The sequence below is a fragment of the Strongylocentrotus purpuratus genome, unplaced genomic scaffold (genome assembly GCF_000002235.5).
Source record: "Strongylocentrotus purpuratus isolate Spur 01 unplaced genomic scaffold, Spur_5.0 spur5_scaffold_15, whole genome shotgun sequence".
NCBI classification, from domain to species: Eukaryota; Metazoa; Echinodermata; class Echinoidea; order Camarodonta; family Strongylocentrotidae; genus Strongylocentrotus; species Strongylocentrotus purpuratus.
In genome coordinates this window covers 14,990,182-15,002,342 of record NW_022145600.1, presented here as the reverse complement: position 1 = coordinate 15,002,342, position 12,161 = coordinate 14,990,182, and positions in this window count along the sequence as shown.

The window sequence follows — 12,161 nt, the reverse complement described above, 5'->3', positions numbered from 1 at the left end:
TTACCCTTCTATATTGTATCTGTTAATGTATCTAGAATTCGTTATGTGTGGATGAATAACGGGGTGAGTTGCTCTGATCATGGAGATAAGAAGAGATGCTCTGATTTTGCTGCTCTTGTGTTAATCTGTTGATGTACACGTATTTTCATATTATTTGCAATGGGCTTCAATGATTAACGTTGAAGAACCACGATTGTACATGCGCAGAATGAACTGAACAATGTATGTAAGTGTGTATAGAATAGATGCAATTGTGTGAATGTGAGGAAATTTGTGACAGAGTTTGTTAAACAAGATCGTATAAGCACAGCCTGCATGTCCATTGATACTACTCGTGACATATGACTAAAACCATGAAAACATAGCGTTATGGGCAACTCTAAGCAAAACAGGACGAGGACTCTATAACATTTCAAACTTGTCAGATCATATCAAATTTAGAGTAAAATTAAATATCAAAAGAATTTATTTCCTAATCAAACAAAAAAAATTGAAACATTATCACACTGCTAAATGTTGAAAAATTTGCATAATCCATTAACATAATCTCAGTATCAAAATTTGATACCAATTATGTCAGACTTTCAAAGAAGAGGAAGTGTCATACTAATATGACCTGTTTGCTAAATAAAAGTGATACACAGAGTTCAAAGAATACAGGAACCAAAAATACCATTAGTTTCTGTTTGGTATAATTGTTATGATGCAGTAACCTGGGAAACTTATACTCAAAAAAGTTGTCATTCCGTAACGCTCAAAACACATAATTTCAACCTCTTTCTAAAAACACAATTATTTCGGCATGACAGTTTGAAAGTAAATCAAGGTTACTGCACCTACAGGATACATATAATTTTTGAATGAAGAAATATTTTAGATATGAAATATGATTTACTCATTCATTCATATTCCACATATTATCAAAGCTTATGACAAATATTTACATTGATTTGAGAAGAAGAAATAAAACAGCGAATAATGAACAGATAATAATAATCCTTTAAAGTCCACTCCAAATGTTATCAAGTTAAACCGAAGATTGATACTAGATCAACAATGTAATAGAAAAAATAATGTACAGGGGACTACGAAGAAGAATATAGGTTGTAAAATGTAGACACCCCCCCCCCCCCTGACTATCAACAAAAACTTGTCGTAAACAATTATGTGATTTAGCTAAGCAAATAAAACAATAGAAAAAAAAGCACCACTATGAACACTATATACAAATGAAATACACATAAACAATTACAAATGTGTGGAATATTTTCAAATGTAAATTCAAAGACATTTGTGATCTTCATGTACCGTATGTCACAGGAAGAAAACGTTCTAGGGGATCGCCTTGGATTACCAACGAATATTTATGTATCGCAAGAGATAGGAGTTATTTTAAACGCAAAATTCATCACAGAACTACATAATACTGGGAAAAGTTTAAAGAAGTCAGAAATAGGGCAAATGCACTGAACAAGAAGGTAAAGAAACGTGTCTTCTATTATCCCTGAATTGAATTTCGCGTCGGCCAGACACTATATTATTATTAGGGGCTTTTCGTTTGTGTGGACGAGGACGCCGTTCCCGTCCTTTAACGATGCGAATTGGCTGCAGTCAACCCGCCCTGTTCATTAGATTATAACCCTTTTCGTTTTTAGTCGACGCCTGTTCTCTACACGATGATGCCCCCAGGGGCGTCGCTAGACCTTGTTCAGTGGGGAGAGGGTGTAAAAGCCATCGATTACCGACAAAACTAGCCACCAATTACCGATAAATACGTTAATGCCAATGTGCCAATGTCTATAAATCTAACCCTATAAACCCAAGGCCGGCGAAAGGGGGGGGGGGGGGGGGAGGGGGATATTATTCCTACAAACCATCTATAGCTGCGCATGCGCACATGGTGCTCATAAATATACGGTCAATTTCGTCAACACTAGTAGCCCGGCCCCAACCCCCCCCCCCCCCCCCCCCCCACTCAAGACAATGGAAAAACAGGGAAATTCGTACGAAAAAATATGTGACCGTAGCTTTAGGTAGAAAATGTATACTGGCTGAGTAATGAGCATAGAAAGATAAGGAAATCAAGGTTAGTAGCCCCGACACCATTTGTGTAGTCCCAGTGGCGGATCCAGGGGGGCCGAAACGGCCGCGGTCCCTCTTTTGGCGGCGCAAAAAAAAGAAAAAGAGGAAAAAAGAGGAAGAAAAGGGAAAAAAGAAAGGAGGAGAGAAAAGAAAGGAGAAGAAAAGAAAGAGAGAGAGAGAGAGAAAGAAAGAAAGAAGAAAAAAAGAGAAAGGAAAAAGAAGAGAGAAGCCAGGTGAGAAAGGAAGAAAGACAAGGAAATGGCACAAAGTGACAGAAACGACGAGTAAGGGAAAACTGGGAGGGGGGTATGCACGTGTGAAATGCACGCGCATGGAGGGGGGGGGGGGGGGAGGTGACTGACCGTATTTTAATTTTTAGGTTGTGCAAAACTGAGTCGGAATTCAGCTTATTTTCAATAGTTCTAAGCATGCTTGTTTATGAGCCGTGGTGCCTATATAAAAAGAGTTGTGTAAAAACACATCTGAAAAGGCTGCGCCCGACCCTTCCAAACGGCGGCAGAATGGTGATCAGGAAAACTTGGGGTCATTCTCGAAGGCTTGGGAGCCGTTATTGAAGAGGGGCCGCGGCCGGTCATAATTATGTAAATGGCAGTGACGGTGGATAAGGGACTAAGGAAGAAGGGTGCACATTACTGTTATCTGCAAGCTTTTATTGGGGATGATCATCTTATCATTTTAGTTTGTGCAATCCGGGTCGAAATCCAGCATAATAATTATGTTTATTTAAAATGGTTCATGTAAAAGCACTCATGATGAAGCCGCGCCCGGCCCCTACAAAGCTACAAAGAGGAGTAGAATTGTAATCGGGAGATCGGGGTTCATTCCAGAAAGCTTGGGATACGTTATTGGAGTGGAGGGGGGGGGGGGCAAGTTTATTGAATAGAGGGGGCAGGCCACATACAATCCCGAGCCGCGCGGATTCGAATTTAACCCTGCGCTACAAAGGTCATCACACTTTGGTTAGAAATTAGAAAAGGGCACATTATTTTAGATGTCTTTAGAAGCTATATACTCAACAGTAACAAATATAATTAACGGTAGAGGGGCCGCTTCACAACTCTTATCATCAGCATCAGCTCGTGCCAATTCACTTGTGCTTGTATTTGAACTCATGTTGGTAGTAATCAGGACAGGGGCAGCGATCGTGGGCCCGATTGGGGGACACGTCCCTCGCCCAATATGACTTTGTAGTACTCCTGCAACCCAAAAGCAAATACAAGCGGTCGCCGAAAAGGATTTGGTTTAAGATCTAATAAATATTCGTCCGTTAGATGTCATCACGAATAGCTTTCAGCCGAGCATTCTTCAGTATTCATTAGTATATAACATCCGTTATAACTGGAAGGTAATTGACATAGATGTTTGTATTTATTTCAGATTCCTATACATGCAGATACTTCTAAGTGAAAGTGTACTATGGTAAGGTTTAATAGATCCTGTATTTTTCTTTTATTTTTACAAACTTTTTTCTTCTTTTTTCTCTTTAATAAAATCATCCTTATTCAATTTTGCTTTCGACTTTACAAAACATAACAAAACATATATGAATATCCATATCTATAACCAATAGAATCAAAAGCAAGAATATAGCTGATTATACAAGATAAATATTTTTTTAAAGCAACACAATGTTTTTCCACCTACTATCAAATGATGCAAATTTGTTATTTTTAACATAAATGTATCGTTCAAGAGAACGATAATTTAAAAGAACTTAGTGAGAGTGCATTTGTTCGAAAATATATAGTATTTGGCATATAAAATAATAAAATTAAATTGAACTCCAACGTTTTATAAAACCCAAATATGAAATTAATTTTTATTCAAAGTAACTTTATCCTCTAAAATGAAATGTTGGACATCCGCAATAAACCTTCTAATGATTGGGCAATCCCAAAATAAATCTTCTATAGATTCCACGGAGCTATAACAAAATGAACATATGTCTGACTGCGAAATATTTAATAATTTAAGATATTTATTAACACCAATTATACGATGTATTATCTTAAACTGAAAATAACGGATCCGTGTAGATAAACATGACCTAACAGGAACTAAGAAAATTTTACCCCAGTCTATGTTTGGGATATTAAACATATAATTCCATTTATCTATTGATTTAGGGGGACTAAAAACCCGGTGAACACTTATATAGCGACATATCTTCGTTACCTTCATTATATTTTTAATCATTTCCTCTTGAGCTGTTAGGTCTGCCTCTGAACATTTAGGGATATTATGTTTCCAATTTATGGGGAATAGCCGTTTTTACAGAATAAAATTCTACAAAATTGTATTCAAACTTATATTTGTTTCTAAATTAAAAGAAGGTAAAAAATATTACCATTTTCGTCAAGAAGATCCGATAATTTAATTATACCTTTGTCATACCATGACTATGAATATTACATTTTTGTTTGCACGAATCAAAGTGTTGTTCCATATATTTTGTCGTCTGATATGGGAAGGATTGATTTCCGTATCGAGTGTTAAAGAGGCCCATGACTGGGCAACTTCCCGAATAAAAAATTGTTTTTTATCGACAATAGAAGAATCGTTTTTATTAATATTACTATATACCAGAAAAGATTTCCTCCAAATGGAGCCAAACAAACTTTATAAAAACATTTCGATTGCCCAACATTACTATCGTCAAGCAGACGTTTAACCCAGGCAATCTTTAAGGCTGAAATAATTGAGGGTAAATGTAACATTCTCAGACCTCCGTCTATAGAGTCTCCAATTATTGTTTTACGGTTTATTTTGTCTGGTTTTCCATTCCAAATCAATTTAAACAGTAAAGACTCGACCTCTTTTAAAAAGGCTTCAGGTGGTTTTGGAAGGATAGAAAGTAAATAAATTAGTTTAGACAATCCTAATGATTTTCCGATAGCAATCTTGCCAATGGGAGTTAGGTCTCTCATTGACCAAATACGGAAGATATTTTTCATTTTTTTTGTAGTTGGGGTGGAAAGTTTAATTCAAAAATGTCTTTCAAATGCACCGAAAATTGTACACCCAGAAAAGTAGTAATTCCCGTGTTGAACGTCAACCAAGACGAAGCAATGTCCGGCAGGTGAGCTTTATAATAACCCAAAATTAACAACTTTTTTTTTTTTTAATGCTAGGCCAGTGAGACATTTAAATCCTTCTAGAATATCTAAAACTCTTAACAGATCGTTACGGCCTTCCAGATATAATACCGTATCATCAGCATAAGTCAGGCTGATTAGTTTTATTTGTGAATTTTATCGTACCCAAAGCAGTCCGAACATTTTCTCCTATAAATCTACCAGGTAAAAAACTAGTTTGTTCGTTACTTATTATGGTCGGCAAAACCTTTTTCAGTCTTAAGGAGATGCATTTAGCAATAAGTTTGTAATCTGCATTCAGAATTGATATTGGTCTCCAATTACTCGAATACATAGGGTCCTTGCCTTTTGGGGGATAAGATGAATAATCCCCTTCTTTGCTCGAATGACATTAAACCACGCTTAAACGAAAAATCAAAGCTGCTAAGCATGAAGATTCCGATATCTTTAAAAAAAAGAATTTGTAAAATTTGGATGGAAAACCATCGGTACCCGGACTCTTGTTTCATAGTTTTGAGTGCATCAATACATTCTTGTAAAGTTATAAGACCTTCACATTTTTTTCTGCAAATCATCTGAGACTTTGGGACATTCTATATCATTCAACAAAAAATCATTGATATCCAGAGAAGGCAGATGACACGATGAGTAAACTTTATCAAAGTATTGTTTGACCGTGTACAGGATTTCTCTACTTGACGTCACAGTTTTTCCCTCGTCATCAATTAATTTTGTAATTGTTTTTTGCCTTTGGTTTCTCCTTTCTAGATTAATAAAATACCTTGTATTTTTCACCGTATTCAACCCATGAAGCACGAGATCTGATCATGCTGCCTTCTGTTCTTTTATCATATATCAACTCTAACTCTTCTCTACACTGTTTGATTTCATTTGAGAGAGTGTCAGATTGCGTTATACAATATAGCGAGCCTCCAATTTGGCTATTTTCTCAATCAACATAGTCTCCGCCCTTCTGTATTCTCTTGACTTTCCTATTGAATAGGTAATTGTAATTGAACGTAATTCACATTTCAGAAAATCCCAAAACATATTAGGATCTAAGTTTTCTATATGGTCTTTCTGTACCTTTACTATTTGCTGACGAATCAGTTCTACATAAGTCTCATCTTGTAAGTGTGTGATACATTAAATTTCCAGAATCCCCGACCTCTACGTTCATTGAATGGAACAAATAACTAGGCGTTGTGGCGTGCGCCTGTAATCCAGCTAACAGTGGAAGTTACAAACTGATTCAGCCGAGGACGCAGGTTCGAAACTGAGTCACGTCTTTCGGATGGTGACGTTAAAGGTCGGTCCCCAGACGTAAATAATCATATCTGATTGATACACGTCTGTAAAAAACCAAACACACACACACAGGGAGTTTACAGATACAATCTGCGCATGGGCAGATAAAGGTCAATAATGTACCAAAAAGGTAAAACACATCAGAGATGAATACTGGATATGCGCTCATGAAAGTTATGTAACATTATTCATTTATGCACCAACGGTACATTCTAAGATACGCAGGTGGAATTATTCTTTTCAAGAGGGCAAACAAAAGGTATTCATGAAGCACATCTAGGACTTTGGCAGTTATTATTCTAAGATGCTCAACGTGGAACTTCTCCATGTGTAAAAGATCTGTGGATATTTGGGGTCATTTGTACCATGTGCTATCTGTAAACTCCCTTGTTCTATGAAAATAGCTGAATGGTCAGTCTTAAAACCAGTCAGAATTTTTGTGGTGTTTACTTGAGACAAAAGATTGTTTGAAATCAGAAAAAAATCCAAACGACAAAACACGTTTTGCGAATGCCATGTGAACTTCTGTATGTTAGGATTTTTCATTCTCCATACATGGACTAAATCATATTCTTCTATAGCTATTTTTACACTTCTCAAAGCATTAAACTGAGTAGACATGCGTCCTCGATCCTTTCTTGTCTTTAGCAATATCCAAGACAAACTTAATTGTGTGCTGTCACATGATTGTTCGAATATAGGGCCTCAGTCAGAATAGTACTTTCGCAGTAGCCTGTGATAACATCTGGGCTGTGTATCCTATAAAGCGTTTTTAACTAACATTATTCACCCCCAACAATGCAAAAGAATCGACGGATTTGCTTCTTATAGTGGTTTGTAAAAAAGGAAACTTATATTCGTATTATGGAATACGGAATAATATGAGCTCGTTGGTATTTTGTAAGCGTACGAGAGTGATAAAGTCATTCATGAATATAAATATGTAAAGATATAAAGAAAGTGTTTAATATAATTATTTTGACAGTCATTAAACATGCATACCACGAAAGTTTAATTGTTCTGGATTTCCAAATAAGTGGAAGTTGTTATTACAATCATGGTTATAGCACGAGCTGTTTCTATATTTACTCCACAAGGATTCAAATTTCATTTCATGACACCTGCAGTAAATGTAGGATGGGGTTGCAGCCTCTCTTTCCCCGAAAATTAAAAAATTACCAATATTCGGGCAGCGAGCTGCGCGAATTCTTATCTCGTATATTTCGGTGATAAATAACACTTTTACAACATACATAATTTATGCTCAATTTTCGCCCGCTCGCCAAAATTGTGAAAACAGAAAAATTGATATTTGGGCAAAAGGCTTCAGCCCCCTCCCCATGATGAAAATTTTAAAATTTTGCTCGCGAGCATAAATTTTTTAACAGGGAGATGTTGATATCGGACAAGATACATGACGTGAGCCTGTCCCCTTTCCAAAATTGTGCCCGCTTGTATAGGTGCCGGTACGGTGCTATGACCTAATTGTCTCAGTATGTGAAGTTGAAATAATGGTCTGTGCGATTTTCAAATTTTCGCCCCCCCCCCCCCCTTTATTGGAAAATCCTGGATCCTCGCCTGTAGTCCCATATACATCTTTCTGTGTACAGTGCTTGTTACTTTACCAAGACTGGGTCAAATTTATTATGATTTTGATGACACCAGAACCGTGCAGTACACACCAATACTTACATGCTACGTACATGATCAACCTTTTCTGATCCATTCCACACCTTTTCTTTCACAATGCAATCACATGACCAGAACTCAACTTAACTTTATCTTCAATTTCACTGTGTCGTAACCTTATTCTTCTTTAGCTGATAAGGTTGGCAACCCGGTTGGCAATGACAATGATTCTATTGATTGCTGGTGAAACTGTAAGTATTACTGTAAGTATTACAGTTGTAGTCGCGATCTCTCTCGAAGTCGTCACATCGGATAAAAAGTCACCGTTCGAAATAAAAGGACAATTCGCCGGCCGACCGACATTATGCATCCCCGGCCCCCCCCCCCCCCCCCACTCAGTGTTATTTAGGGTACGCATATGCGTGTTCCAACCGACCCCCCCTTTTCAGCAAAAGTCCGGTGTGTAAAGTCAATACGGCTCGACCTTTTTCTTTTGTATACGAGCCTTTTTCAGCATCCCCCCCTTTTCAGCAAAAGTCCGGTGTGTAAAGTCAATACGGCTCGACCTTTTTCTTTTGTTACGAAAAGGACATTTTGGCAACACGCATGCGGTCATTTTGAAACCTGAGTGGGGGGGCCGGGTATGCATCTCACCGAGTTTAAACTTCTGCATTGATATAATACACGAGGATCGAGCGAGAATACCGACACAGCAACATAATTATCTATGCGTTTCTTTCTTGCTCCCTCGACGAGATGAATCCACCTAATAACCCCACCCCTCCCCTCTCTCTTACTCCCACCCTGCCTTTCTCATGTTCATATAACCCCCGGCCCCCCCCCCCACTCAGGTTTCAAAATGACCCGTTGCGTGTTGCCAAAATGTCCTTTTCGTAACAAAAGAAAAAGGTCGAGCCGTATTGACTTTACACACCGGACTTTTGCTGAAAAGGGGGGGATGCTAAAAAAGGCTCGTATACAAAAGAAAAAGGTCGAGCCGTATTGACTTTACACACCGGACTTTTGCTGAAAAGGGGGGGTCGGTTGGAACACGCATATGCGTACCCTAAATAACACTGAGTGGGGGGGCCGGGATATAACCCTCCCCCTCTCCTTCCTTTCACCCCCCCCCCCCCCCCGTTTCGATTTCTCTTTTTTTCCTTTTCTCCTTTTCTTTCGCCGGCCGACCACCATATACATCTCACCGAGTTCAAACTTCAGCATTGATATAGAACACGAGGATCGACCGAGAATACCGATACAGCAACATATCATGTGCATCTTTCTTGCTCCCTCGACGAAATGACTCCACCCAACAATCCCCTTCCACTCTCTCTCTCTCTTACTCCCACCCCTCCTCTTTAATGATTTTTTTCTCCCTTTTCTACTTTTCTTTCTTTTCTTTTTTCCTCTCCTTTCGCTTTTCTCTTTCTTTCTTCTCTTCTCTTTCCTTTTCCCTTTACTTTCTCTTTCCCTCTCTTATTTCCCTCCCCCTCCTCTCATTTTCCCCGACAACAGCGCAAATTTACCGACGATATCCTGACAGGTGGTGTGAGGGTTGTCGCACCCAAACACCCCCTCTAAAGACGCCCCTGCCCCCGCGTTTATTCAATTTCTCCTTTCACTTCTAATGTTATTTTTCGTTTATTTCATTCTATCATTTTCTCTTTCTGTTTTTCTTATGTCATTATTTGTTTTTCCATCTTTCATCTTCTCTTCTATCTTTCCATTATCTATTCTTTGTCATTTTCTCTTTTCTGTCTTTCCTTGTTATTCTGTTTTTTCCTTCTAGTCTCATGTTATTCTTTGTTTTTATTATTTTTCGTTTCTTCCTTCTATCACCTTCTCTTATGTAATTGTGTGTTTTTATAATTCTATCACTTTCTCTTTCTGTCTTTCCTTTCTGATTTACGCGGCGATATAGTAAGATGACGTCATTTTGACGACGGGGTTCGAGTTTTCTGACGAACCTCAAATCGTAGATGAACGCGTTCTCAAATTTAGCCTGACTAGACAACGTGAGACCCGACGCATGCGCAAATCGCCGAACTGAGGTCATAATGACGTTGCACCCTGATTGTGGCTATACCGTTATCAATATTAGTTACTCTTCAAAATGAAATAAATTCAAGGTCACACAGGTTTACCTCTTAATCAAATCTACCAAGTTGGGTACACTATTTTTAAATGCACTGTAATACACATAATTATAACATTAATATAACATTAATGAGTGTCACATGACATCTTTTCAGCCAATATCATACTCATGTCGTATTTGTTATCGCATCACAAACAGGCGTGTCTCAGATGAGATAACATTTTGCTAAAATGATTCTCAAAATATCTATTTAAGAGAGATTTTAAGGGTTTTTAATCTTCTATGAGAGATCAAATCTCCAAATCTAAGATTTTATAAGAGATCAAATAAATATCAGAATAACACACCTTGTCCACTACTAAAGTATCTAAACAAAAGGAATGTACATCTATTTTAGGCTACAATTTTAATAACAAAAAAGCAAATCAAGGCAACTGCACCAGATTTAGTGTTTCTTGTCCAAAACACACAGAGCTCTTGAACCACATAATTATTTGGTACAATTTTGTTTAAACAGTACCCTACAATAAAGAAAATTGACTATTGCACTACATGACAAGACAGTAAACATCTAAATCAAGGATATTAGACAAACATTCTTGCATTTCTACTGAACACAGAGTAGACTCACCTAGAAGGGGTCACTTTCTTTTAGAAATTAACTAGGACAGAGATGCATGTAAAAAAAGGCTGCTCTCCATCTAACCATTCTGTAATATTCACTAAAAAAAAAATGCCATTTTCTATTTTTTTACCTTAGGGGTAAATTCATTGAAAATTACAGCATAATCACCTTTTCTTCCTACTAAAAAGAAAACTGATTACATATTGTTTCAGACATGACAAAGAGACCACTCTTTAGCTATACATTATCATAACTGTAGACATTTTATTTTAATTTTTGGTCTCCTAAAAGGAATGTAATCATAATGAGAAATTACAGGCTCATACTTTTTGACTCGTAAAGAAACATCCATGACAGAAATAGACTTCTTACGTATGACAGCATGATAAGGCTTTTTCTGTAATATTATGATACAATGATAGAAATTAAGAAGAAAAAGCAAAGAGATTAGAACGATACCATAGTATGTATTTCAAAAAGTATACCATCTATTCACTAATTTTTTTTTTTTAAACATAAGCTAATGAAATACAAAATTCCATAAATAAATCATCAAAAAGTATTCATCTCTAGATTATTAGGTGCCCTTTTAGAGCTAGCATGACATTTTGTCAACATTAATCAACTGTTCACTAAGAAGAGATAAAAGAGAATATTAACAATTTTACAAAAGGAAGTAATATAACGACCTGTGCAAATGACATGTTGAAGTGTTAACTTCATGAGCTAGTATGTCACATTTGCTATGATATTTCAATGATTTAAAAAAAAAGAATCTATATGAAACTTAAATAGCTTATTGACAATCTTATTGGAGATTCTAAAGACTTTATATTTTCTTATGAAACATACAACAAGACTTAATAGTATCAAACTGTCTAAAAACATGAGATAACACATGGAAATGTGGCATTCGGAAGCGAGACACATAAAAAAGCACATTATAAAAAATCCACATCTAATGGACTATTCTCATGGTTCATCAAAACACATTTTGCATCATGCAAGCAGGGCTCAACACTAACAGGTCTCCAGTATTTTCCACTCACAAAATGTTCTTTGGGACCCTCAAAATGTTCAACATACACAGAGGCCTAATATACACAAACCCCAAACATTTAACTCCAGACCCCCAGGGGGAAAAAAACAACAAGTTAGTGTGGAGCCAAGATGAGCAGTTGGCATCCTTCGTTTGAACAAAATGTTCAGGGGAACCCTTTCCCCCTTAATCTGAAGGTGGTTCAAAAATTGGAGAAACAGATCAATGAATGTTTGAGCAAACTACAATGGAGAAAAAAAA